Source organism: Rhodnius prolixus, unplaced genomic scaffold, assembly GCF_049639745.1.
Source record: "Rhodnius prolixus isolate KJV_2025 unplaced genomic scaffold, Rpr scaffold_2, whole genome shotgun sequence".
Lineage (NCBI taxonomy): Eukaryota > Metazoa > Arthropoda > Insecta > Hemiptera > Reduviidae > Rhodnius > Rhodnius prolixus.
Genome location: NW_027411592.1, coordinates 37,725,412 through 37,752,862, shown reverse-complemented (window position 1 = coordinate 37,752,862; position 27,451 = coordinate 37,725,412). Strand labels below are relative to the sequence as shown.

At 33.9% G+C, this 27,451-nt stretch overlaps 1 protein-coding gene across 2 annotated transcripts in view; it reads right to left on the bottom strand.

Moving 5' to 3' along the window:
* LOC141449587 (alpha-tocopherol transfer protein-like) overlaps window positions 1–27,451 on the bottom strand; it is a 48,552-nt gene that overhangs the window by 7,165 nt on the left and 13,936 nt on the right. The window contains exon 1 of one of the 2 annotated variants that reach the window (XM_074119147.1): window positions 2,624–2,857. The exons of the other annotated variant lie outside the window; for it this stretch is intronic. The gene's annotated coding sequence lies outside the window, so the exon portion shown is untranslated. Of the gene's footprint in view, window positions 1–2,623; window positions 2,858–27,451 lie in introns of those variants that run through there. 2 annotated transcript variants of the gene reach the window in all.

Here is a 27,451-nt window from a genome sequence, read left to right as displayed (position 1 = left end):
AATAAATTCTAAAAAATATTAATGAAAATTAATGCAGTAAAATTACGTAAATATTAATGAATTAATGAAGTTGGGTACTTGCTGATTTGTGTACCTTTTGGCGTTTAATCAACCCTTATACTTAACTTTTTAAACTGTAAGTTTTTGTTAAGGAGATTTTTGTACCTTTTGGATAGGTTTTCCTTTTTGTCTATTTTGCAAAGTTACGTATCTGCTTTACAGATTTTTTTAAATTTGGAATAAGCAATTCAATCATTATAACCTGATAAGGTGTTAAGTCGGAACCGTAACTACCACTGGAGAGATCTTTTTAAAGAATGATTATAGTTGCGGTCCCCCAAACCATGCACAATAACAATTTTTTTTGAAAAAGCGTTTTGAATAGGTATTTAGTAAATACCTATTCAAGTAATGCACGTAAATAGCAAAATTAAACTGCGTTTTCAGTACTTCCTTTTAAGAGAAGTAAGAAAAATAAACTGCGATTGCAGTACTTCTAGGCAAAGAGGCAAAGATTTTTTAATCGAACGACAATTCATTGATTTAAATCGGTTCACTCATTGATAATTTAAACGATTGCAGTATTTCCTCTTAGTAGGTGCAAGAGCTTGATGGCACTTCACAGCCAAGTAGAGGAGCTTTTATTCGAGCTGAATTTTATCAAAATCTGACTAAGCGTTATAGAAATATTGGTAATAATAGTTTTAGAAAGGGCCTTACTTGGGTGGGGCAAACTCCCCTCTTTATGAGGCACAGCGTCCAGACTTTTAAAGTGCAAATCTGTACAAAATTTCGATTCGAATGACACTTCATTCATGACAATCGGTTCTCGTGTCGATAATTTGAAACGATTGCTATACTTTCCCTTAACAAGTGTAAGAGCTGATCGCCGCTTTAATGTTACGTAGAGGAGCCCTAACTCCATCATCCTACCAATTTTTTTTTTCAAAATCGGGCCAAGATTTACAGAGTAATTAGTAATAATAATTTTGGAGGGGGCCTTACATAAAGGGGGCTAACTCCTCTCCTATTCGATGTACAGCGTCGAGACCCCCAAAAGGCACATCTACATAAAATTCCGAATCGAATGACACCTCATTCATGAAAATCGGTTCACGCGTTTAGGCGCTAAGTTGTTTACAAAAAAGGTAACAAGAACAACAACAACAAGAAGAACAAGAACAAGAACACTTTTTGAAAAAGCCGTTTTTGCTCATTTTCGGCAACTTTTTTCTCGAAACCTATAAGATCTGGGTTGTTGCAAAAAAATTACAGTTATAAAGGAGGGTTTGCCCTTTATTTTAAAGAAAATTTGGGAATTTTATCTTTTATAGAAAAAGAGAAAAAAAATTGTCAAAGTTGGGTGTTTTTCAACGTTACGCTTTTTCGTGCAGTTTTTGATCATCAACCCTTATACAACTGTGCTACCGGACAGTTTTAATACTAAAGCAATATACAATATAATTAGAATATAATACAAGGTAGAACATAATACGAATAGATTAATAAATACTCAACGAAGACAAAATAAAATTAAATGTCTAATAAATTATAATTTAATTAAATTTTTAAAATTATTACTTAGCTGATCAATAAATTGGCTTTTTGTAAAAGAGGCTGAGTTCAAGTGCAACCAACGAATCTCTGCAAGTATGGTGCACTCGGCCATGAAGTGCACAATATCCTCTTTAACACGCGCATCACATAACGAGCAAATTACTACCTCCCTCGTCCATACTGGAGCACCATTGAGATACAATAAATCCCCTCTGATCTTAAAAAGCCACCTTAGCTCAGTCAATGACAGACCCTGAGTCTGATCAGAGATTAAGCTAAACATATCAACGTTATGTTCCAATTGTTTGTAAAATATGAAACTAGAGGAAGAGGCAACCTGCTCGTACTGCTCATTCTGAAACTTAATTGTTAGTCTGTTCAACAAATCATCGAACATCTTTGGCCATTCACTTACATTGTTCAAAGAAAATAGCGAATCGCAAGAGAATTCTGTACACAAAGTGTTCCACAACTTGAACCACAGTGCATTACTATTAATGACTCTAAGTGCGACTATTTTAGAAAGACGGGAATCCGGGAGTTTGAGTAGTTTGAATATGTAATTAAAATGTAGCCTAAACGTGAATTGAAACAGTTGATCCACCTTAGTCTCTAAATAGAGCATAAAGTTAGGGGTCGTCTTGGGTAGAGAAAAAAGTTTTCTAATAAAAAAACGCTGTGCCATTTAGGTCCCCTAAGTATTGAGAAGTGGTTTTTACAAATTGGTCTCTCTCTCTCTCTCTCTCTCTCTATATATATATATATATATGTGTGTGTGTGGTATCCACCGTAACTCAAAAACGAAAATACACAGAATATTGAAATTGATATTCACTTTAGGTAGATAAGATGATAGCAAAATCAGGTTATGGCCAACATCAGTCAACAAGAAGTACCACATTACTTCAGGTTGGAAGATATCACATTACCGTACAGATATTTATAAATAAAAAAAATAAAAAATTACAATAATTTAAGTATCTAAAAAAAAAAAATTAAAAAAGTTTTCAACGTATTATTAATGCCGGAATTATTTCAACGCATATTACAAATCTTACATACTCACGTTTCGTTCAGATTTGTTTCAACAAAAATTCCAAGTAAATAGTATTAAACATTTATAAAAGTGTTTAAGGTTTGAACACTGAACTCAGTTGACTGTCAGAGGAGGTATGAGAAAAAATTAATAATCAATTTTGTACTGTAACAAAATAATAACTGGCAAAAGGTTCAAATAAAATTAAGAGCAGAATAATATCACAAATATAATGAGGAGCGTGATTTGATTGTATGTAAATTTTAATTTTTTTCTGTTGATTTGATTTATTGTTAATGAGCGGAAAAATTGACATTGTGTTTATAATTATATTTCATATTTACTTCCAATGAGAATTAAAAACGTAGTAGGAGAGTGGGCAACTTGACCTGGTTCTAATTTTAGATAAAACAGCAGAGTTGACTAAAAAAAAAGCACTAGTTCCGTCTTGCATAAAGGTAATTAAGGCAATATTTTGCAGTTGCCCCAATAATTTTAACTATTCGAATTTATTATTTAACTTAGATATAGGAAGTTTATGACTATTCATAAAATTATTTACAAAAATTAGGTGACAAAAACTATAGAGTATTCTATGTTCAGAGAGAGAAAGTTTGGATTTGGAAACTCTAAAATTAACAGAAGTTTCTAAAAATAAAATTTATTGTTTACTATGGGAGAGCATTTGTAGTCCAGTACCTTGCTAGAAAGGAATTTTCTAACCCTTCTAATTGAAGCAATCACCTTATCAATCAATAAAAACCAAATATACGAAGGTTGTATGAAAAGTTTCCGATCTAAACATGAAGATGGCAGCAATTTTCAACTAAAGTTGGGGGGAATGTGTTGGCGCTTGCTTTGAAAAGTACTCATTGAAATTTCAGCCATTTTGCATGCTCAGTTTTTTGTTTGACAATCTATTTGAATGAGTCGCTGTAAGGGTTTTCACTAAAATGGAAAAAAATTGAAAATGGAGCTGTCATTAAATATTTGTTTTTGAAAGGCAACACGCCCACGCAAATCAAAGATGAGTTGGACGCTTTATAAGGAGACTTTGTACCGTGAAATTCTGGGTAGCTGAATGTAAACGTGGCTGTGCCAGCTTGACTGATGACGAGCGTTCTGGAAGGCCTAAAACTGCGAAAATCACCGGTAACGTCGAAAAAGTTCACCAAATGGTACTGGACGCCCTCAAATTAAGGCTAGAGAGATAGCAGACGCTATGGGCATATCAAAAGAACGCGTATGTCATGTATTAACTGTAGTATTGAACATGCGTAAGCTATCCGCGCGTTGCGTGCCGCGTTTGCTGATTTTGGATTAAAAAAAAAACGCATTCGAATGAACATTTCCAAAGCACTTTTGGAGCAGTTTAAGCGGAACGAGTCAGATTTTTTTGCGTGGATTTATGGCTGTAGATGAAACTTGGATCCACCACTATACTCCAGAGACGAAAGAACAGTCAAAGCAGTGGGTTGCAAAGGGTGAACCTGCTCCAAAAAGGCGAAGACGATTCGGTTGGCCGGGAAGGTGATGGAGACTGGTTTTTTTTTGGGACAGCCGTGGAATTCTGCTAATCGATTATCTTTAAAAATGTAAAACAATAACGGGAGAGTATTATGCATCATTAATTGATAAGTTGAAGACAGAAATTGCAAAAAAAAAAAACGACCGCATTTGAAATAGAAGAAAATGGTTTTCCATCAGGACAACGCACCTCTCACACTTCAGCTGTTTCTATGGCTAAAATCCTTATTGAATTGGTTGATCTTGCACCGTATTCTCCAGATCTGGCTCCCAGTGACTTTTTCCTGATTCCTAACCTTAAAATTTGACTTAGAGGACAGAGATTTTCATCGAAAGAGGAGGTGATCGTATACGTAAACGCCTATTTTGCAGAGAAAAACGTCTACAATTATTTGGAAGGGTTAAAAAAGTTAGAGCATCGCTGGAAAAAGTGTATTGACTTGAGTGGAGACTATGTTGAAAAATAAAAATAAATTTTAAGGAAAAATGCCTCGTTTATTTGTTAGGTCGGAAACTTTTCAGACAACCCACGTAAATCGGATCTATTCAGCTAGAATTGAAGACAATAAATTCTTAATATTAATTTTTCATCACCGCTTTTGATGTAACTAAATAATGTACTATGATTATAGCGAGTAAAATATGTCATAAAAATAAAAATAAGTTTGAAGATACATAAATTATCTCATAAAATAAAAACAGTAAACAATAATAAATTACTGAAAATTAAAGAAAGCGTATTTATACTCCGGATATACCCGGAAAAAGCTCCGGGCGCATTAATCTCAGATGTTGATGCGCTTTACATTTAAAATAAATAAATTATTGTATATCGTTGATTTCGTCCGTTGTAGCACGCATGCGTATCCTTGATCGGCTTCGGATTTTCATCTAACATCAGAAGTTAACAGTTTGGTGTCGAGTATTCTACTTTATGTTTCTGTTACAAACTATACTTGCTGACGTCTAGAATTCGGAAAAAAATGAACGAGGTTAATAAATGTTACAAAAACATAACTGCGAAGGAAATATTTTTCTTTCTTTTTTCTCTCTTTTTATAACCATAATTTGAAATGCAAATATCAAGGTTTTTCCTTTTATTTTAAAATTTTATTTATTTATTTATTTATTACTTGTTACAACTTAGCAGTTTTACAAGAGAGTTGGGACTTGACAAAATATGGAAAAATATAATATACAAATATAATATTACGAAAAGTAGAAAGATTACACCTATATAATAAAAAGAAACAACCAATAGTGCAGCACAAGTATAAGAAAGATATCTTCTGGACATTTGAAAAATTTAACAAACTCAAAAACATTTATATTGACTAACTATTCATTCATAATAAAGGATCTCAGCTTCAATGAACCCAACACGTAATACACAATGTCGTTGATCTTGTCTGTACTGTCAAATACAAACAAACTCACAATATCAAGGCTCATTGAAGGGAAATACTTTAATATATATTGATCGCGTAGAGGTCCGTATATAGGGCAGTAGAAAAAGAAATGTTCCAAATTTTCTATTTCATTTCTTTTGCACAAACTGCACAACACGCCGCCATCCAAACAATACTTATTGACTTTATAGAATATCCTTATTACATTTTTATGAGAGAGACGAAGTTGAGCTATGATTCTAATTTTTGAAATAGATAAATTTGCTTTTAAATAAGTCTCTCCATCGCCCCAACAGGCTATACTTCTATAAATGTTACTGTAGCGGGAATTCAATACATTTTCAACCGCTAGACTGTACCAGTGGTTCGACCATTTCTCAGTTAAATCTTTAATAACATTTTTCACCAACTGAGGGTTAGTGGCATTCCACAATTCTTCAGAACCAATAGGACACAGAAGGTTTTTAATTTGTAAAGCCCAATTGTACTTATTGTATTTGTTGAGGCCACACTCACGAAGTATGTATTTATTAATGAATAAACTACACATATGTTTTATGAAATTAGTTATTCTTATCAAATTTTATGATTATTCTTGCAAATAATTTATTGGTGAATGCAGACATTTCTTTTCCGAGCGAACCGTTTAGTGTGTGTAACTTGCTGAAAGGACCACTCACAAATTTTTTTGAAATGCTGGCGTTCCGCACCAGTACTCCGCTACTCCTCTCCATCTACGTAAAATAATTTTTTAACTTCTCTGAAATATATTTTCGTAAAGTCTTATTTTCGAAGAGTGTATGATTGCAAGTCTTCGGTCAAAAGTCAGAATTTACCTCTACGAAAATTGCGCATAAAACGCAGTTATAACAACTATATTTGTAGCAACTATAATTATAAAAAAAAAAAAAGTGCAAGGTACATATATAAAATACGGCTTCTTCCTTTATTTTTGTAGATATCGGGAATAAATAATTTTTATTACGATTTTAAATTCTATTGTATTTACTGCAACATGAAGTTTTTTAGAAATTAAAAAATGACTGATTGGATTAGAATTGAACTTTTGCGAAAAAAAAAACAAGGAAGAACATGAAAATGCACTTTTAAGAATTAGCCTTCATTATAACAATGTAGTGCAACCAGAAAAAATGTAGTGCAAGCATATGTAACTCATTAGTTGGCTGATCACCAACCTTGATATAACCTTCACATAATTACTTTACTTTTTTATTTTATGAAAACTTAACCAATTAAATAATATAATATTTTCCTTATTCCTATTTAATTACAATAGATTTTTTTATATTTGTACAAGAGAACTTTGAATTAACTTTTACAATTTTACGATTTTCTTTATGCAAGAGATTTTGCTAAGAGAAAAATCTTTTGTACCCCATGCGTTTTTGTGTATAATGCAGTAGACCCCTGAAATGTATGCACCATTTGATAGAATACTAACTTAAAAATTTATTTGAGACTGTTATTCTAATTACCACAATAACACTTTTAAATTATGTCATAACTGAATATTTTAAATTAGGGAAGGGATTAGCTATGAGGTTAGCATACTGGACTCCCACGCGGAGGTCCCGGGTTCGAATCCAGCTGCTGACCCTTAGATTTTCTCTTCCTAGGAGCTTCTTACAGCTCACTGTCCGGTGATGGACAGTGTTGTCTGTAACGAGAGAACACTGTCTGGAGGCTGGCAGTGCACTGAAAAAAGCTCCGGGCGCCAATAACCTTAGATGTTGACGCGCCTTAAATCATATATATATATATATATATATATATATATATATATATATATATTTTAAATTATTTTGTTTTAAAAAATGATGAGAATTTCTGAAGGTGTAGTGGAAATAATTTGAACTGTTATTGGTGAGAACTTGTTGGGCTTCCGTGAACCAGGAACAAATCATAAGGGCCAGCTTTCTAAAGGGAATTAATTGAATTTAGTTTTTCAAAGGAAGTCCTGCCGAATAGAGATCAATACCCATCATTGAAGAAAGCTAGCATTCATGTCTGAGTGTAGTTCAGTAAGTTGTGAATCCTAAAGTAGAGTGAATAAATCTACAGTATTTCAATAAGTCATTATTTATATTAAATATTTCAAAATTTTAAGGAATCAAATCCTAATATAAAACCTACTACAAAAGCAGAAAAGGTGCGCAGAAAGTACCTGTTCCTCCTTTGAGGATATAGGTTCATAATTAATCTAGATATTTGTGAAACAGTTGACTTCTACTTTTAAAATTTCTCGCACATATCAATAGTTTGATTGGGTAAATGGTAAGAAATGGAAATCAAGTGGAATAGTTCTGAATTAAATGTACAAATATGTTAAAATCCGAGCGTGGCAAGAGTGCAGGAGCATGAAAACTATTAATATAAAGCTGACATACGATATTAATCCCGAAGAGCCTGGCTTGTAGTTCTGGGATAGAAAAGCCGTCTTTACTTTGATATTCCAACTTAGGAGTAACCACTACCCTTACGAAAACTCTTTGTATAAAATCGATGGATAAAGAGTCCAAAATGCAATTGCTTCATGGGGCGGATGGCAACATTAATAATTAGTTCCTACAGCCATAAAAATCTGACACGTTATCACAAAGCTTGTCTGCGAAGTTCGATTTACTTGTTACGCTAAGAGAATTTTAAATATGATGAAAGCAAAAGCGATAACGGTATACAGGGTGACCAGAGTTATATGCTCCACCCAATTTTTTTTTTAACGGCGGGAAATTTCGAAAAAATAAAAAACACGTATTTAATCATTTTTAGTCTAGTTTATTTTCAGTGATTGACCCATTTTTTAAATCGCTGTGTCTCGAGATACAGCATCCAACTTTTGTTTTTCAAATGGAACGTTATATTTTTTGTTGCATATTTTTATAGTATTTGAGCTCCTAAAAAAAACAAAAAAAGTTTTTGAAATCGGTTCGGTTTTTCAAAAGTTATAGTAATTTAAAATATACAAAACAAATTTCAGTTTATTGTCAAAATTACGTTATTTTTTTTAAAGAATCTGTTCTAACTGGGCACAATCAACGGATAGGCAAGCCAAAACTCTGGACTCCCACGCTTTGCTTGTAGCAGCACTTATGGTGGCGAAGTCAAGATCTAGGCAGGCTAGAGTTATTCGACGTTCAGGTTGTTTTTTCTACAAACGTTTGGTGTGGAGTTTTAGGAAATCAACTAATCGGCCCATACTTCTACAGAGAGAACTTAACTGGTACAAATTACCATAACTTTTAAAAAACCGAACCGATTTCAAAAAAATTTTGTTTTTGTTTTTTTAGGAGCTCAAATACTATAAAAATATGCAACAAAAAATACAACGTTCCATTTGAAAAACAAAAGTTGGATGCTGTATCTAGAGACACAGGGGTTTAAAAAAATGGGTCAATCACTGAAAATAAACTAGACTAAAAATGATTAAATACGTGTTTTTCATTTTTTCGAAATTTCCCGCCGTTAAAAAAAAAAGTGGGTGGAGCATATAACTCTGGTCACTCTGTATATATGATTCATTAAAGGAAATAAAATACATATAAGGCACAGAGTATGCAAAATTTGAGAATAACATAACAAATAGTACGCTATTAATGCTGTTACGAGCTCATGAAAAAGAAATATGGTTATAGGATGGTACAAAACGAACTTCTCTCAGAGAAACAAAAGAACACCCAAAAATGAAAAGAGAGAAGCAAAGGAGTACTCGAAAGATCCTTATCACCTGCTTGGAATGGAGAAGACAGACGATAGAATTTGCAGTTAAACATATGTAAAATCAATTTTAGGAAAGATAGGGCTGGTTTCATTTCTTAGCAACGTGTTGACGAAGCCAGCAAATGATCAGTAATGTCAATATATCCTTTCCCCGAATTCCTAATTAAAATGTATTAAAGTACAAACGGAACTCTTTAGCCACGTGAATGCTCATAAAAGGAAGCCCAATTTACTTACAGAGTTTGAGAAATATAAATTTAACACTAGTAGGAAATTGTCTAAATATCAGAGAATAAAGTGAACTCAACGGTTCCTGATATCGATATTGAATTGCTTGATTAATAAGAGGTATCGTTTGATTAATAATAGTACTTATAATATTGTAATAAGAAAGTAATGGCCAATTTTTTAAGAAGAGACTTAACGTCCAACTATTAGATGTCGTGGACGTGGCGGAAGCAAATACTATACTAGTAAATTTATTGTCTAACAAATAAAAAAGTAGCAACAGGCGGGATTCGAACTGAGGAACTCCAACTCAAAAATCCATGTTCGTGACCAATACACCAATACCTACCCCAATTATCATAAGAAGACGTGCTATACAAACGTTAAATGATAAGTAAATATATATTCAACAAGAAATAGCCTGCGCTAACAATAAATCTGGGCGATTAACTCTCTTGGAAACGTACCTATCAAAACCTGCTGACACAGGTGCCTCGGAGTTTTACTTCATTAAGTTGCCTTTTTTTGATCTATTGATTGCTGCTTAGATTCAGGGACTTAGCCAATAAACCCAATTTTCAACACCACTAGGACAACCAACAAAAAAATATTGCATTTCTCTTAGCTGTTTTTGAAGTTCTTTCAATTCTAATGCTTCTGTTCATTTTGTAGGTACTGTGGAACTAATTTTGTCGTTTTTCCTCCTCATGTTCTCTTCTTCTTACGAAATTAGTTTATATTTAGCTTAGTTTAGTCCAAAGTTGTTGCAAATGTTGTCATAGTTGTTCTTTAAGCAACAGATGCCTTACCTCACGACATTGGCTGGTGTGATGCCAGTTAACCGTCTTTATTATCAATTGATCTCGGCCTTTTTGAAACCATTGCAGCAGTCATAAGTTTTTATCAGGCCTAAATCTTTTTTTACCAAATACTTGCATTAATACTGAATGCATTTTTGCAGTGTTTTCCAAGTTTAAAATAACATTATATGGACATCCTGCTTCTCAGGTTAGGCCTTGCAAAATCTCAAAAAGGTAACACCTCATTAGAAATGTGTTCACCACAATTGTACAACACAGCCTCTTACCTTGATCATTCTGCAAGGCTACTAAATCCGGCCACTTACCACGCAAACAATTATTTGAAAAGATTGTGCCGGGAGACATCTAGCGGCATTTTATTCAATCTATTTGTGCGCAAAATTCAAATTTTGGATATTTTAGGATTGCACTTCGTATTGGTGGAACTCACGCGTATGGTTCCATGTTAACAGGATGATTTCCACGATTAAAGATTTCTGGGAAACAACGCACTCTGCTTACTGATCAATCTTTCAGTTATTCAATTTTTTACTTTGGAACCGTAACCCAAGTACCCAAACCCACGAACTAAAAATTGTCTTACTCCATAATGCCCCCTGATCTTACGAAACAGGAATTTCTGTTTTTGTTTTAGTTATTTTGGATATTGATCCGCTGTAACCTTCAAGCATCATCACTTTCTAGGCCCATCTTCTTCATGTACACTTTAGAAGATTCCCTTAAGAGTACACTGCAACCTCGAAGAACTGCTGAAGCACATCTTTTGACTCAAGTCTCTAGTTCTTTGCAACCTACGTAAAGAAACCAAGTACACCAAAACATTCTAGTTTTTGTGAAGTAACATTGAATTGGGCCCTAGGCCTAGATTCTTTCAGTTTAATGCCAATGATCATCCCAGAACTGATCGCTTCATTCCTTCCAGAGCCAGTAGATTCTCGAGAAAGCCATTTTTACAGCATTTCTTTTCTCTTTCCAGTTCTCCTTGAAGAAAGTGCTATTCCACGGAATCTATAACCACATATAAGGAAGTCCCATTTTACTTTCCATATCTGGAAAATAAATAAGTAGGAATGATGCTTTAAATTTAATGAAAATTTCGAATAAATGGTTCTTTCCAAACTATGATGAAACACCCGGCCAAAATCAGCCTGTGTAACATAACAATTTGTAATCATTAGCGCATGAAACTCTACTCTTAACAGATAGTAACATTATTAAGACTTGTAAACAGGATAAAAATTTCAACATAATGTGATATAAATAATATGTTTCCAAGTACGTGCAATATTATTTTTGATTCTGCAATCTTTAATTGCAGTATTTTTCTATATTATTTATAATAATTGTCCTTATACTAATTTTAGCACATGACATAATATTAAGCAAATATTTTCTTAGAAACTTAACATTTCATTACAATTCTGTGTTCTGCACAGAGTCAGATAGAAAAAGAAAAATTGACGGAATTTATTTACTTTAATTAACTTATTTTTTTGTTCTTCAATCATCCGTATTTATATATTATGTACTTATATTTATTGGCAACTGTAAATTAACAAGCAATGCGATTTGCCTGGATTAAAAGTTAATGGTTCAAAGGATTGTGTTTTGAATAAGGACTTTTTGTTGGCGGGAATGGATCAGATCGAAAATACATCGAGTATGTACATATGTACATAGTATGTTAAATAGACTGAGCAGGTCATTATGTAGGGTTATATACATACATATGTATGTAGGAGACATATTAAAAAGTATTGGTGAGTTTTCTAAGGATTTTACATTGTATGGATTGGATTCTGTGAAGATTGGAATATTTAGCCAAACCTGAAACCTCTAGTCCGAAGTACCATTGCGTCGTAACAAATGTTTTATACAAAGTGAATTTATATTGTAATGTAATTTTAGATTGTTTTTCCGAGTAGTTTTATCGAGTATGCTTTATCGTCTTTTGGTTTCCATTCTCTTAAGACTGATGTGAGTATTCCAAGTTAGTCGTTTGCCTTGTTTAATCCAAGGTAGCGTACTCTGTCAGAGTCTAATTACTACCTTTGAATGCACCTTTAATCCTCCATTTATAAAGAGGAGGCTAGTGAAATTACGGATAAGCTATTTAACAACCCTGGAAATTCTTGAAAACCAGTTTGCCCCTTTTTAATTTTAAACTAAGTGTAAGTGTGAACTGTCATTTTTTAGGAAAAAGTATTTGTTTTTTGTTCTATATGAGATAAGATGTAAACAATAAATTCATCACGTTCTTTTGAGGTTAGTTAAATTTAGAGCTCGAATTGAAAACGGATGAAAAGAATTATATTTTCCATTTAGCCAATGTAGAGCTAAACAATTCTAATTTAGAATTTTGGTTCATGAAGAAAGAATATACGTTGAAAATAAAGAATAAAACCATCAAAAGAAGAATTCGGTTTCATTAAAACCTGATTCTATTTTTCTAATTTACTACAAGACATCTACATGTATGTACATATGTACTTTGTCAGAAAAGTTGTTTTTATTTTGGTTTTATGTTTGCACAGTTGGATAGTATTGCTTAGTTAGCAACTGCAGTTTGTGAAGCCAAACTTAGTTAAACTCAAATTCTCTACAACAAATTGATTGATCAACTACTGTAACCGGTAAGAATTATAAAAAAAACGCGAACTACAAGCGTTTCACAACTCACTTAAGTTTTTGAGTACAATTGCTTTGTTTTCAAACAATTAAAAAAAAAAAAAGTTCGTGTGCTTAATGTTTGTGAGAAGAAAACTAACTCAAACGTTTGGAAATGACCTAATATTTATTCGTATTAGGTGTCTGCTGGGTCACGGACAGCCTGTTACAAATGGAGTTTGGGCGCAAAGCACGACTGAAAAAGAAGTAATTTTATCTTTTTTCACTTGAATTTTCTTCTGCCCAGCAAGCCGGGGGGGGGGGGGAAACAACTTGGTGATTTTTATCATACCAAGGATATTATTATTATATTATTCATTTAAAGGATATTTAAATTATAAGTTTTCTGTAAGGTAACTTATGTATTTGGTAATAATTTTATGTCGCAGATTGGCAGTTGTAGCTATAACGTCTGAAGGCCGCTTTCTGCATCACTGTACTTAACCTTATATTGCTAGAATATTTCCTGTTTCCTTGTTAGAAAAAAATGTATACCCTGCATCTTTTATATGTATTACATTTGTATTTTATATATATTTTTTTTTTACATATGTATTAAATAAAGAAGACTCTAAGGATGCAAGGATTTAAATCCTTGAAGAATGTTTTTAACGAATGTAAAAGACTTCAGGAACTTGTATGGGAGTGCTACAGGATAGACGATACTGGCTTTATTTATCGTTTCCACGATTGTAATGCTTTTCATGAATTGTGAAAATAGTACTGTACCATTCTAAGGGCTTTAAGAGACAGAAAATTTGCTGTACATAATAATCGTTCCAAACTTATAAGTAATGTTCGCAATGAAAAAAACAAGTAATTAAAAGTAGTTTTGGATTATTTAACGCCAAGTGCATTGCAAGGATCATTGCAACGAATTTCGCCTTTCATCAAGTTTTCTATAGTGGACACTATAACAAGAAGAACAGCATAAGTTCAGGCTTTACAACCAGAAAATTATTGCCTACGTTTGGAATTTTGTACTGAATGATTCTAGATTTAAAATCCTAACTTTTTGGCTAGTGTTTACGTCAAGACACAATTTATGAGAGATGCTATCAATAATTAACATAACCAACATGTTATAGTACCTTACTTTTTTTCTGGAGAACGGCCCATTAAGGACATTGGCCTCCTCTACTGGAACATGTTATTCTTCCCTACCTAACGCATGCAGTTTCTATCTTTTATGACCAGAAACCTGAGGTTTGCCTCTTTGCCATCCAGTCAAATTAAGCTTCTTCACCTGCCTCTAAACTTGCTATATAGGAGTTTTTAGGGAGTCCTTCATTCGGCCATTCTCTTCACATACCCTCAGCCATCTGATTCTAGCTAGTTTAATGAAAAGAAAATCTGGTCCGTCGTATGGTACCTCTCTAGACATAGATTGTTACAAATACACCAAGAGACTCGAATTTCGATTGCAAAAATATTATTTATTTATTACGTACTTAAACTTACAGAGGTTGAATGTAAACTGAATATATCAGTTAAAAATAAAGCAGCACCCAAGTCCAAACTTTCTATCGACCTTTTTTGGTTAAAAGTCTTGAAAAAACGAAATTCTTAGCTCATCCTGACATCGCTTTCGATGTTCTTTTGAGTTCTCTACAGCAGTGGTTCTTAACCGGTGTTCCGCGAATATGGTCCAAGTGTTCCGCAAAATTTCAATTTTAAATGTAATGAAAATTAGAAACTTAAGAAAGATTCGAAAACAAAAAAAAATCGTTCCTTTTTTTTAAATTTGAATTTTCTACTACCAAAGCTGGCCTATCTATTTAAGTCTGTCTTTTACAACATTTGTTATTTGTAGCAACGTACTTTTATGTTCATTATTTGATTAATTTCATTTTCAAAATTTATTTTTTAAAACTATGAAATAATTTTAATTAATACATACATCTTTTATGAAAATTATATTCGATTTTTTTATTATTCATTAATTTTAGGTTCTTGTTAAATACAGAATTTCAAATTTTTTAATGTTAGTGTTCCGCAAGAAAAATATATACATAATTGTGTTCCGCGTCTTTGAAAAGGTTAAGAACCACTGCTCTACAGTAATCCGAACTTTTATCTACCCGTCCATCTTATTTCTTTCGGAAATAATGGAGCCTAAATACTTGGACTGGGTTCTTTCCTACGTTGAAAGAATAATCACCTATGTATATTATCTTCATAATAACTGAGGATCTAACTTCATAAAGAAAGGTTTGTTTACAATCATCTGCAAATCCAATCCTTTAGCAGCTGTATACTTGAATGGATCCTGCTAAAGCCGCTCTACTTCTTGTAGTTATTATTACATCTTCCCCCAAAGGCATCCATTGCAAGATCGAAAAGCCTACGAGAAGGCTCACCTTACTTAAGACCACTTCCGAACTCAAAAATAACAAGCAGCTCAAAGAGATTCTACCCCAAACAGCTACTTCTCCCCATGGGGTACCAAAGAGGCACCAAAATGTGGCTTTTGGTGATTTTATTATTTTTTTTGGAAAAATAGACTGAAAAAAGCTAAATATTTTTCACAAAATTGGTTTATATTTATTCAAAAACTAAATGTTAAACGAATACAGACTTTTAAGTAGAAGAATTGAATGTCAGGGTTACTTAGTTCAGAGTTTTTTGTTTTTTTTTTTTGTGAATAATAACTATTTTAAAAAAATGTATTTCAAATTCATAAAAGAAACTCATCTAACGATAATTACTATTGTATAATTTATTTCATTTTATATTTTCAATTAGAGCCTCCTTTCATATGCATACATTTACGTACATACGTACATCGTTTAAAGAAAGTTCTTCCGATTAAAAATCATTCGCAAAGAGGAATTACAACTCATGACTACGACGTCAGAATAAATAATAAGTTTCTCTAAAAACATATATATATATATAAAAAAAAAAAAAAACTCGTTTGTATTATTATTTTATAAATTACTGTGTTTATTATTATTTTTCCCCCAATAGAAATAACTATTTGGGAAAAAATTAACTTTTGGTGCTGTTAGGAAAATTAGATATTTTCTATTAAAGTATTTCCAGAGCTAGTGATATAATATATATATACGAGTATATAATCTTGACCTCTGTAAGGGTAAATTTATACTATTATTAAGTTATGTCCGTACGTTAATTAGAGAACGAACCCTCTTTGAACATTATTTGGACATTACCTGGGAATACCTAGCCTTGACGAGATCTCAAACAATACCTAATCAGCAGATCATACAAACTCAGAATAATTTATAAAATTAACTTTTTTTAGTCTTAATTTCTTCCGTAGTATATTTCCGATAAAATCTCAAATTTAAAAAATTTAGCAAAACTATTTCTTTCTCCTTTAGAGATGGAGAGAATGTGACGATAAATAGGAATAATGTATTTGTAGGAGATGATGAAATAATATCCCCCATAAGCTTCTAAATATTTATAATTCTTAGTTGAATCAATATCTGTTGCCGATAAATATCATCACCCGTAAGAGTTTTGCTTTTTCAAACTAGTCTTTTGGCCTTCAACTTGACCAACTTGCGACTGACAACATAGCACGTTCCTGAATTATATCAATTAGTTTTTGTTTTTAAAGTGGGAAAATAAACGTTTTTTCAATTATATTATAATAGATCTTTATTCACATTTTCTTTTTTTATTGTCTATAAACCTTGTTTCATAGGCGGATTACTTTACTTTGTTGCAAACGTGCAACTTTTTGAAATATTTTTTTTTTTTTAATCACAGATATTTGTTTTAAGTTGACTTAAACACAAAAAATGATTGGGTTCAAAAAAAAAAAGTATTTAAAAACTCTCAGAGGCACTAAGATCGTGATAATTAATGTGCCCAAAAAATTTTTTTTAAAAAAAGAAGACTTTTTCACATTTCTTGAGTTTGCCACTAACTGCAACATTTTAACAGTCCTGACATTACCTAAACCGTATTTTCTCAAAAAGATCATTCAAATAAAAACAAGTAGAAGCAGTTTTAGAGAAAATCTAGCCACATTAGAAAACTTATTTAAGTAAATTGACAGGCTCTCGATTTTCCTCAAATTTGGAAATTTAGTGTCACTTTAGTGAACAATTTAGTGACACTTTAGGGGAAAGCCTAACAAACCCTCGCTCAGAAATGGCCTTTTTCTCATTAAAAATATCAATAATAAAAGTAATAGATTATTTTAGTTTTATAATTAATCGTCATCAATGTGTGTATATTAATTATTATTTAATTTAGTACTCATTAAGATGACATATAAATTAAATGATTTTGGTGAATGTCGAGGTGCGGTCTTAAATAAAAACAACTTTTTTGTTTTATACCAACGTTTCGGTAATTATTACTACCTTCTTCAGGGTATCCATGGCCTTTCAGAAAAAATATCATTAATATTCAAAAAACATAATATTTCGACAGCTTTTAAGAACACCAACACCTTACATACTTTATTCACAAAACTAAAAGACCCTACACCAAAACTATTCCGTTCAGATGTAATTTATAAAATCAATTGCAAAAATTGTGATGCCACATACGTCGGACAAACATCACAATACCTAAACAAGAGGCTATACCAACACAAACACGATTGCAAAACTAAAAAACATAATGATACTTTATCTGCTCTAACTAAACACCATTTAGACTTACAACACGAATTTGACTTTGACAACACTTCCATACTTGCAACCAACACCAACAGAAACAAACGGAACATATTAGAAATGATACACATTAAAAAACAACAAAAATCTATCAACTTTAGGACTGACACGAACAATCTTTCAAATTTTTATAATAACATTCTTCAAACATTAACTTAACAAATTACTCACCGCATACCTTAGGTTTTTCCAGCCCTATTGTTTTCACCCCTCCCTTACCTCTATATAAACCCACTTTTCCGTAAATCCTTAACAGTTATGATGATATACTCGTAGCTATACAGTCAACTTTACAAACTTTTTTATAATGTAAGTCTTCCCAAATTATATTTATTATATTTATCTATTTAATTTTATGTTTTAAAAATAATTTTATTTATGTATTTTTTGATTTTGTTCAATTTTATATATATTAGTGTAATATTCCTTTTGTACAGACCCTGAAGAAGGTAGGACCCTGAATTACCGAAACGTTGGTATAAAACAAAAAAGTTGTTTTTATTTAAGACCGCACCTCGACATTCACCAAAATCATCTACAACAACGGTCGAAAAAAAAACCAAAAACCATCATATAAATTAAATTTAATTCAGTTAATGACAAATGGGTCCTTGTCTACACAAAGTAATGAATAAATAATAAACTGTGTGGCGATGAACTGTACTAGTCAAAGGTGCATACAACATCTTGTGACCAATTTTTTTTTTTTGAATATTCAAAGAGACTAGTTCTCGTTCAAGGAGACCCACCAATCTGGAGCGTCACTGGTTTCTAAAACAGGTGTTTTCAAGGTTTTTAAAGCAATAAACTCTTGAGAATTCATCCACTACTGAGTTCAGAAACTGATTATAACACAATTAAATTATTCATCTTAAGTTGAACATTTAGGGAAGAAGAGGAACTAGGCAGAAGCCAATAAATAGAAAGAGCTGCTGTTGATGGTTTACCAGAGAAGTTTCTACCGAGTAGCGAGAAAAAACAGAATATCTAATAAAAAAAATAATCGCTTCCTCTCCAAGCGTGTGCTTAACTAAATCTATTGCAACTTTGTATGATTTCTTTATGAATTACTTTTATTGTAGTTAGGAAGGTCTTGGTGAAGGGGAAACTATCAAGGTCTCAGACACTAGCGCGCTGTGTATTTACACGTGTGACCCAGACATGTTTTTGGTCCATAACTTTGCAAACAATTTGCATATTAATGATATTAAAAAAAAAAAAAAGATGCGCTTATAAATACGCATTTTTAATGAAGGTGTAATAAATACGCCACTGTTATAACAGACACGATGCAAGTGGGTGATGATTTATTCTTCTACATTTGCAATCAAAATGTTGGAAGTGAAGATGATAATTATGAAATATTATGTAAAATAAAGAGTGTTGTATAATGTAACTAGCAAATAAGAAGTAATAAGTGAAAATATGTAGATAATAATTACGTTTAAGAGTAAGAACTGTTGCTTGTTTCAATATCCTGGTTATTTAAACGAAGTGGGTGAATTAGGCAATATAAAATAATTACATAGATTTACCAAAAACTAGAGCGAAATTAAATTCTGTAGAAAAGAGAATCTTTCCCGAAGATTGTCTGGCAAATTTTTCATCAGCAAAAAAACAAGACTAAACGACCTAGAAAAGAAAAAGAATGCAGCTACTTCTTACCAGATAGCTGTTTGAATGCAATAATCTGAACAGAACAAAATTGCAGCTATTAAAATTAAGTATAGGTTTGGTTAAACAACAAAAACTTCTAAAATCTATAAGTACTTAATATTTCAATCGCATTTTTTTTTTCAGATCCTAATATCAGCGAGACAAAAACTTAAGTTCGTTCATTAATAATTTTAAACTTAATTTTTTCTCGACCCTTTAATTGATTTCGGCCCTAATTACTGAGGTTTTAACGATACTTAATCATTTACTTTGAAGAATGGCATCACGAAACGTTACTGAACATTCTAAAGGCATAAAATTCCATTGTACTTTAAAAATTTAAGTAATAACTGATATCATTTAAATTAGTTTTGTGATTAAATATTTTTATGATATATTTTAATGTTATAACGATATTATAATATTAATATTTTAATATTTAAGTGTGGAGCTGCAGACTCTGATATCCATCTAGCTCGAACTGGTGTTCCTCAGGGCAGTGTCCTAGGTCCTCTTTTTTACTCCTTATATACAACAGATATACCTCAACATCCAAATACCATCCTTTCCACCTTTGCTGACGATACTGCAATCTTATCTCCACATTCCGATCCTCTTATCGCTGCACGAGCTCTAAAAACACACATCAACCACTTATAGAACTGGCTTTTCAATTGGAGAATCAAAACTAACGTTACGAAATCAAACTGTGGACAAAGTACGCTACCTTGGACTGCACCTAGACAAACGGTTGACATGGAATCCCCATACTAGACTGAAAAGACAAGAAACTAACCAACGCTACAAAACTTCTCGCCAGACTACTTGACAAACGTTCGAAACTTAACCTACACAACAAAAGACTCTTATAGCTACTGTTACTGCGACCAATTTGGTCAAACGGCATCGAAGTCTCGGGATCGACTAAGCGTTCCAACTCACTACGCCTCCAGACATTACAGTCAAAAATACTTCTAAAACTTCTTAACGCTCCGTTCTATGTATCTAACCTTACCATCCATAATGACCTCAAAATTCCTTTCATTACAGATCTTGCTAACACTCGTTTTTTCAAATTTCATTCCACTCTACAGCAGCTCATCCTAACCCTCTCATAGAACACCTATCTTCCTCCACATTACCAGGTAATCCTTTAAGGAGATTGAAGAGAAGATGGCCTCATGATCTCTTATCGTGAGAGCAAAGCACGTTACTGGAGTGACACCACTGGGTGCCTCCTCCACTCATGATTTTCTTTTATTTTTATTTTTTTTACCATATTTGCTTGTTGCAACAACCGTTGCAGTGGTAAATTCCAATAAAATATTTTTAAAAAAATATTTAACGATAAAAATATATATTTTGCAGACAGCATTGAGGAGTTTAGTTTAATTCATTCGAAAAGATTCTAATTTATCTTTATAGTGCTCTCTATTTAACCACTTAAAAACAATCATCTCACACATCAATATAGAAAAAGAGAAAGTTAGAATTGGTCTAAAACTAACTATTCTAAATCATGGATCAAAACGAAATTTCCTTCTGAATTCCTCTTATAGCAACATATGAAAGTACATAATTATTGTACTTTCATATAATATAAAAGTTGAAATTTTACAAAACATTTTTTTTACATAATTACGCTCCCAAAAAATCTAGTATTTCTTAATCAATTCTAGGTTGTTTATGATATTAGGTGAGAAAGGTCTAGAGATCACTCTGTGTGTGAAAGGACGGAATGATACATTCTAGGTTCAATGTACAGCCGAAGTAACCTTTAATCTACATAAATAAGAAAACCGTAACCGAATTTCAACTAAATCAGGCTATGATACACGGTATTATTTGTTGTGTTATTCATAATTTTTGATGAGCCAAACTAACAAGTATTTGAGTCTTACTCCTCCCTTAAAACAATGTACAGCGTCGAAACCCCTGTAATGCGATGAAACAAACAAGGAAATAACACACAGCTCGATAGAACACTATATTTTTGTAATAATAATACAAATAAAACTTATATTGCTCACCCCAGCTAGGTTACTCTATATCCTTTTTTTTTGCACGTTGCTATATCCATATCGACCCGTCATTACATATCGATCATTTGTCACTACAACACTCCCCCCTAATGACGGCGTCGAGGAAACGAACATTTGGCCGCACTACACGTCCTGAACGGGTGCGATAATGGGGTGCCTCTCTATCTTTGCTAGAATGTACATCTTGATCCTCCACTACTTGGGATGCAGCATGCGCAGGTATCTGCTGCTCTTCGTGGCTCACACCAGTCTTTGTTGGACTGGTCGCCTGCTCGTCGTCATCTGCCAGCATATAGGCTGGTTTCACTCGGTCCAAGGAAACAACGATCTCTCGACCTTCCAGTCGAAGCCGGCATGTTTTCTGGTCCCTGTTCAATACAGGATAAGGACCTGTATACGGCGGAACTAGGGGTCTTCTCACTGTGTCGTCCCTTAAGAAAGCGTGTGTACAGGTACCCAGACCCCCAGGCTTGAAGATAGGCCTATTGCTTACTCGGAATCGTGCTGGGCTTAAGTTTCTTAAAGATGTTTGCAAATTACGTAGGAATTCTATCGGATTCTCCTGCTTGGTGGAGGGTTCAATGAATTCACCTGGCAACTTTAATGCTCGTCCGTAAACAGCCTCTGCTGCACTAAAACCAGACTCTTCTCTTATAGTTGATCTTAATCCGAAGAGCACGGTAGGCAGTATGTCAACCCATCCAGCAGTATCCATGTGAGCAATAATGGCACTCTTCAGTGAACGATGCCATCTTTCTACGCATCCATTTGCCTGCGGGTGGTAAGGCGTAGTCCTTATGCGGTGAATTCCTAAGATCTTAGTCAGTCCGCGGAATAGATCGGACTCAAATTGACGTCCTTGATCTGTCGTCACATTCGCTGGTACCCCAAAACGAGAGATCCAACATTCATATAGAGTCCTGCTAACTACTTCGGCGGTTGCCTCTTCTATTGGTACTGCTTCAGGCCATCTACTGAAACGGTCAATCATAGTAACTATGTACCTTTTACCCTTTGATGGTGGTAGAGGACCGACTATGTCCATATGGACATGTTCGAAGCGATCAGCTAGGGGAAACGCGCCTGGCGCCGTTACGGTGTGTCTATGGACTTTAGATTTCTGGCATGGGATACAACATTTAGCCCACAATCCAACATCTTTCTGCATGCCTGGCCAAAAATACTTTTGTGACATTAAACGTTTGGTAGCCTTGACACCAGGATGGCTAAGCCCATGGATAAGTCGGAAGGCAGCTTCGCGGAAACTCGGGGGTAAATATGGTCGAGCTTGCTCTGTACTGGTTTCACACAGGAGGCGTTCATCCGTACCAGGAACTGCGAAGTACTTAAACTGGAGATTAGGTTGCTGTAACATCGCTGAAACCTCAGAGTCTACCGCTTGAGCTTCTGCTAGTGGCTTGTAATCGTCTTGAAGACTTATCTCTTCTACTCTGGATAGGGCGTCTGCGACGCTATTTTCTTCTCCCCTTACATATTTGATGTCGGTACTGAACTGGCTGATATAATTCAACTGGCGTATCCGCATGGGAGTCGTTGAATCAGGCTTTTGTTTAAATGCATGAGTCAAAGGCCTATGGTCAGTAAGTATACTAAATTCACGTCCTTCCACGAGAGGTCGGAAATGTCGGACTGCAAGATATACTGCTAGTAACTCTTTATCATATGCGCAATAGCTACGTTGCGAACTAGCAAGTGCCTTCGAGAAAAACCCAAGTGGTACCCACTTGTCGTTGTTCCACTGCTGTAGAACAGCTCCTACGCAAGTGTCCGACGCATCACATACTAAAGATATCGCTGCATCAGATTTTGGATGACCAAGCCTTGTTGCCTTACAGATGCCCTCTTTACAGGCTGCAAAAGCTTCTTCTGCCTCTGGATTCCACTGAATGGCGGTCCTATCATTTTTCTTAGTACCACACAGAAAACGGTTTAATGGGGCTTGAAGAGCAGCCGCATGCGGTATGCATTTACGATAAAAATTAAGCATCCCCAAGAATCGTCGTAACTCCTTGACATCTTTCGGGAGGGGGAAATCCTTTATGGCCGAAATCTTGCTGGCAATTGGCGAAATGCCTTCTGGTGTGACATGGTAACCTAAAAATTCAATCTCCTGTTGGCCGAATATGCTTTTACTAGGGTTTATGACTATCCCATTTGTCTCTAACCTCTGAAAAACTTCACGGAGATGTCGCTCGTGTTCTTCACTATCAGTGGATGCAACCAGGATGTCGTCCAAATACACAAAGCAAAATGGAACGTCTCTAAAAATTGCGTCCATAAACCTCTGGAAGGTTTGAGCAGCGTTTCTCAACCCGAAGCACATCCTGACAAATTCAAACAACCCAAAAGGCGTAATAATAGCCGTTTTTGGGATATCCTCTTCCGCCACCGGAATTTGATAGTAGGCCCGGATTAGATCAATCTTAGAAAACAATTTTTTACCATGGAGTCCGATGCTGAAGTTTGCTAAGTTTGGAACGCTATAGCGATCTGGAACAGTCTGCGCATTTAACATCCGGTAATCCCCGCAAGGGCGAAGCTTACCGTCTTTTTTGTCTACTACGTGTAATGGACTAGACCATTGACTCTTTGAAGGCCTACATATTCCCTCTTCTATCATTTGACGAAACTCCTCTTTAACCTTTTCATATTTACCCGGTGGTAGTCTTCGTGCTTTTGCACACACAGGGCGTCCAACAGTCTCAATGTAATGATAAACCCGATGACTGATAGGAGTTTTTATTGGCGATGGGCGAGTTATACTAGGGAATTCTTTTAAAATTGTTTCATATCGACCAGTACCTGAAATTGGAGAAATTACGCACTGTGTTTTAAAATTGCCAATTTTTCCGCAAGTTGTAAGCCCTGTTTTTTTATCTATTAGCTTTTTACTGTTAAGATCAACTAATAAATTGAAATGGTACATAAAATCGGCACCAATGATTGCCTTTGGTATATCTGCGATTACGAACGTCCAATTAAAGAGGCGGCGCAATCCCAGGTCTAGTGATAAAGTCTTTTCGCCATATACGTTGATTCGCGCTCCATTTGCGGCAAATAAGCAAAAATCTTTGGGCGATTTTTTTATATTCTTGCCTGGAGGTAGGACGGAAACTGCTGCCCCTGTGTCTACAAGAAAAGAGCGTCCACTTACCTTATCTGAAACAAACAGGCGGCGTTGGCCCCTGGAGGTATCCGATAACGCCATCTCTGATACCTCCTTCAGTTTCCCTGTTCTGGTTTTTGAGTTTGATTCCACGCGCATGGGGCTTCACATTTTTTTGCGTGATGCCTAAAGCGGTAATGGTAATAGCAGAGCCAGTTGGGGTCAGATGGAGTTTTCCTCCTTGGTCTTGATCGACTTCTGTTTCTTCTTACTTGAGGTTTATCGCGCTGCGTCTGAAGCTTTAACTCTGCAACTTCATTAGCCAATCGTCGCACTTCTGTAATAAGCTCTGTACTTGTATTAGATGTGGAGGCTGTCTGACTAAGACTAGAAACTGAAGAAATTTCAATGGGGACAACCTCATGAATTTTATCTGCAATATCAGCTAATCTAGTAGGGTCTGTAAAGCCGGTAGATTGTAATATAGCTTGCATATTTACCGGTAATGACCTTATCCACAGCATTTTGACCATATCTTTGGCCACCGTGTCACCTGCCAATTGTTGCATTTGCCTTAATAACTGGGATGGTTTTTCTTCCCCTAAGTGTTTACCTTCCAACAGCTGTGTAATCCGTTTATTTTCTGATTCAGAATATGTACTGATAAGTCTCCCTTTCAAACTTTCATAAGGATTATCTGGAGGATGTTTCACTATATCAGCCGCTTGTTGCATTACATCAAATTCCAAATTTGTAACTACTATTTGGAATTTAGTAGCACTGTTAGTAATTTTATTTCGAGCAAATAATGTCTCTAATGAACTAAACCACAGTTCCGGGTCAGGCTTCCAGAATGGGGGTATCTTGTTTGTAGTATAGGCAGCTACCGTAACGGCTTCTTCTGCAGCTGGTATAGCCGCACTAACTTTTTCACTTGTCACTTTTTCTTCCTCGCTCATGATTGATTAATTAATTTTATTTAGTTACCCACCCGCTCAAATATTAAAATAGTAACTTAATTTCAATCACGTCGGTGGTTACCAATTTTGTAATGCGATGAAACAAACAAGGAAATAACACACAGCTCGATAGAACACTATATTTTTGTAATAATAATACAAATAAAACTTATATTGCTCACCCCAGCTAGGTTACTCTATATCCTTTTTTTTTGCACGTTGCTATATCCATATCGACCCGTCATTACATATCGATCATTTGTCACTACACCCCTAAGGGGCACACCTAACATGACGTTCGAATTGATTGACATTCCATTTGCTAAAAGTGATTCGAGCGTTAGGCCCTGTTTTGTCAACAAAAAAAAAGTAACCAGAAAGATTTCTAAAAACGCCTCAACGTTTTGGCTCAAATTAAGTAACGTTTTTCCGACATCTATTTTATCTGCTTTGTGATAAATTATTGTTACAAACAAGGTATTATATTTTATTTCAGCACAATATGCAGTTTTACAATCTGATAATGTTAGTAAGTTTAAATATGTATTTGGTAAAATGAATAAGTTAAAACCTCAAGAATTGTAATAAGTGATATTACAAATAAAAATAGTAAGTCGAAGAAAGTAATGTAAAACACCCTAAAAACAAATTGTGAGATCTTCTACCATATTTGAACTGTAAATTTAATCATTTTTATTTGTTTGGTAATTACTTTAAAATTATTTGGAATATAGATCAATAATTTTGACAAATAATTAGGTATTTCACAAAAAAAAAAAGAAGTAATAAATAACCATTTCCTTGAGATGCTGAGGTCTGTGGGTTTCTGTTATACTCATTTTACCACCTAATTAGGTGGAAAGTAACTAAAAGTTTAGATTTCACTTGACTGTAAACAAGGAAAACAATTATTGGAGGCTACAGATCAGTTTTAAGCAATTTAGTTACGACGTCTCGTCCCTAAATTACAACTAATACAGTATTTGTTGTAATTAAAGTAATTTGTTATTAAAGTAATTGGACAAATAGGTGATATTAGTAAGCTAAAAGCCTAGTTGATTACGAAGATGTTTAGAGAACAATTTTAAACCACTTCACTCAGACTGATTGCAGATTGCAGTTTGGATACTGTTTTTTTGAAGCAGCCTATTATCAAAAGAGCCTTAATCAATATATTTCAATTCTCTTCTAAATTCAAATACACCACTTCATTCTCCTGTCATTGAAAATATCTCTAACAAAGAGAAAAAAACAATTTTGAAAACTCGTTGATGTAGGAGTACAATTGCTTATTAGAAGGAAGTTAGGAACATTCAGTTTGGGCACAATCGTTAATCTGATATTTTGAAAGTTAGAGTTGGTCACCTTGGCGTAGTTCACCATTGGAAATTAAAAATAATTCCAGCGATTTTGATTCTTACGCACTGATCAAATTATTTGGAGTTAATCATAACGTTATTTATTTGAAAGAAATAACTATTTTTTTTCATTGATTTCTCTTCTTATTAACGAAGAGAGAATCAACAATCTCTTATTTTCTTGGTTCTTATTTTGAAATAAATACCACCATTTCTTTTTTTAAAAAAAACTATAATTTCAGGGTATAAATTAGCTACCTTCTAGCCTAAGAGACTAGAGTGATTTAGTTTTAAGCTTATTATGTTATCACTAAAATAAATCGATTATTTGTTTTTGAACAGAGCCAAAAGTTCAAGTGTGGATTTGATGTATATTACAAAAATAAGGATCCCACAAATAAATTTTTTTGTTAGGCGAAACAATAGCCGGACCCGAAAAACTAAGATGAATGAAAAGTTGTTACAAGGTTCAATTACCGGTCTAGGCCTTGGATTTTAATTAATGTTTAACATGGGAATTTCATAATAAATTATGTTTGTTTAACGCATATGTCCGCGACGCCAAATTAGGTAGGTAGTTAGAGGTAAAGCCCGCCAAAAAAGAAAAAGTTTTAACGAGTTCTCTTTGATCTTAGCATTTTTTTTTTTTACGCAAGTAAAGATAG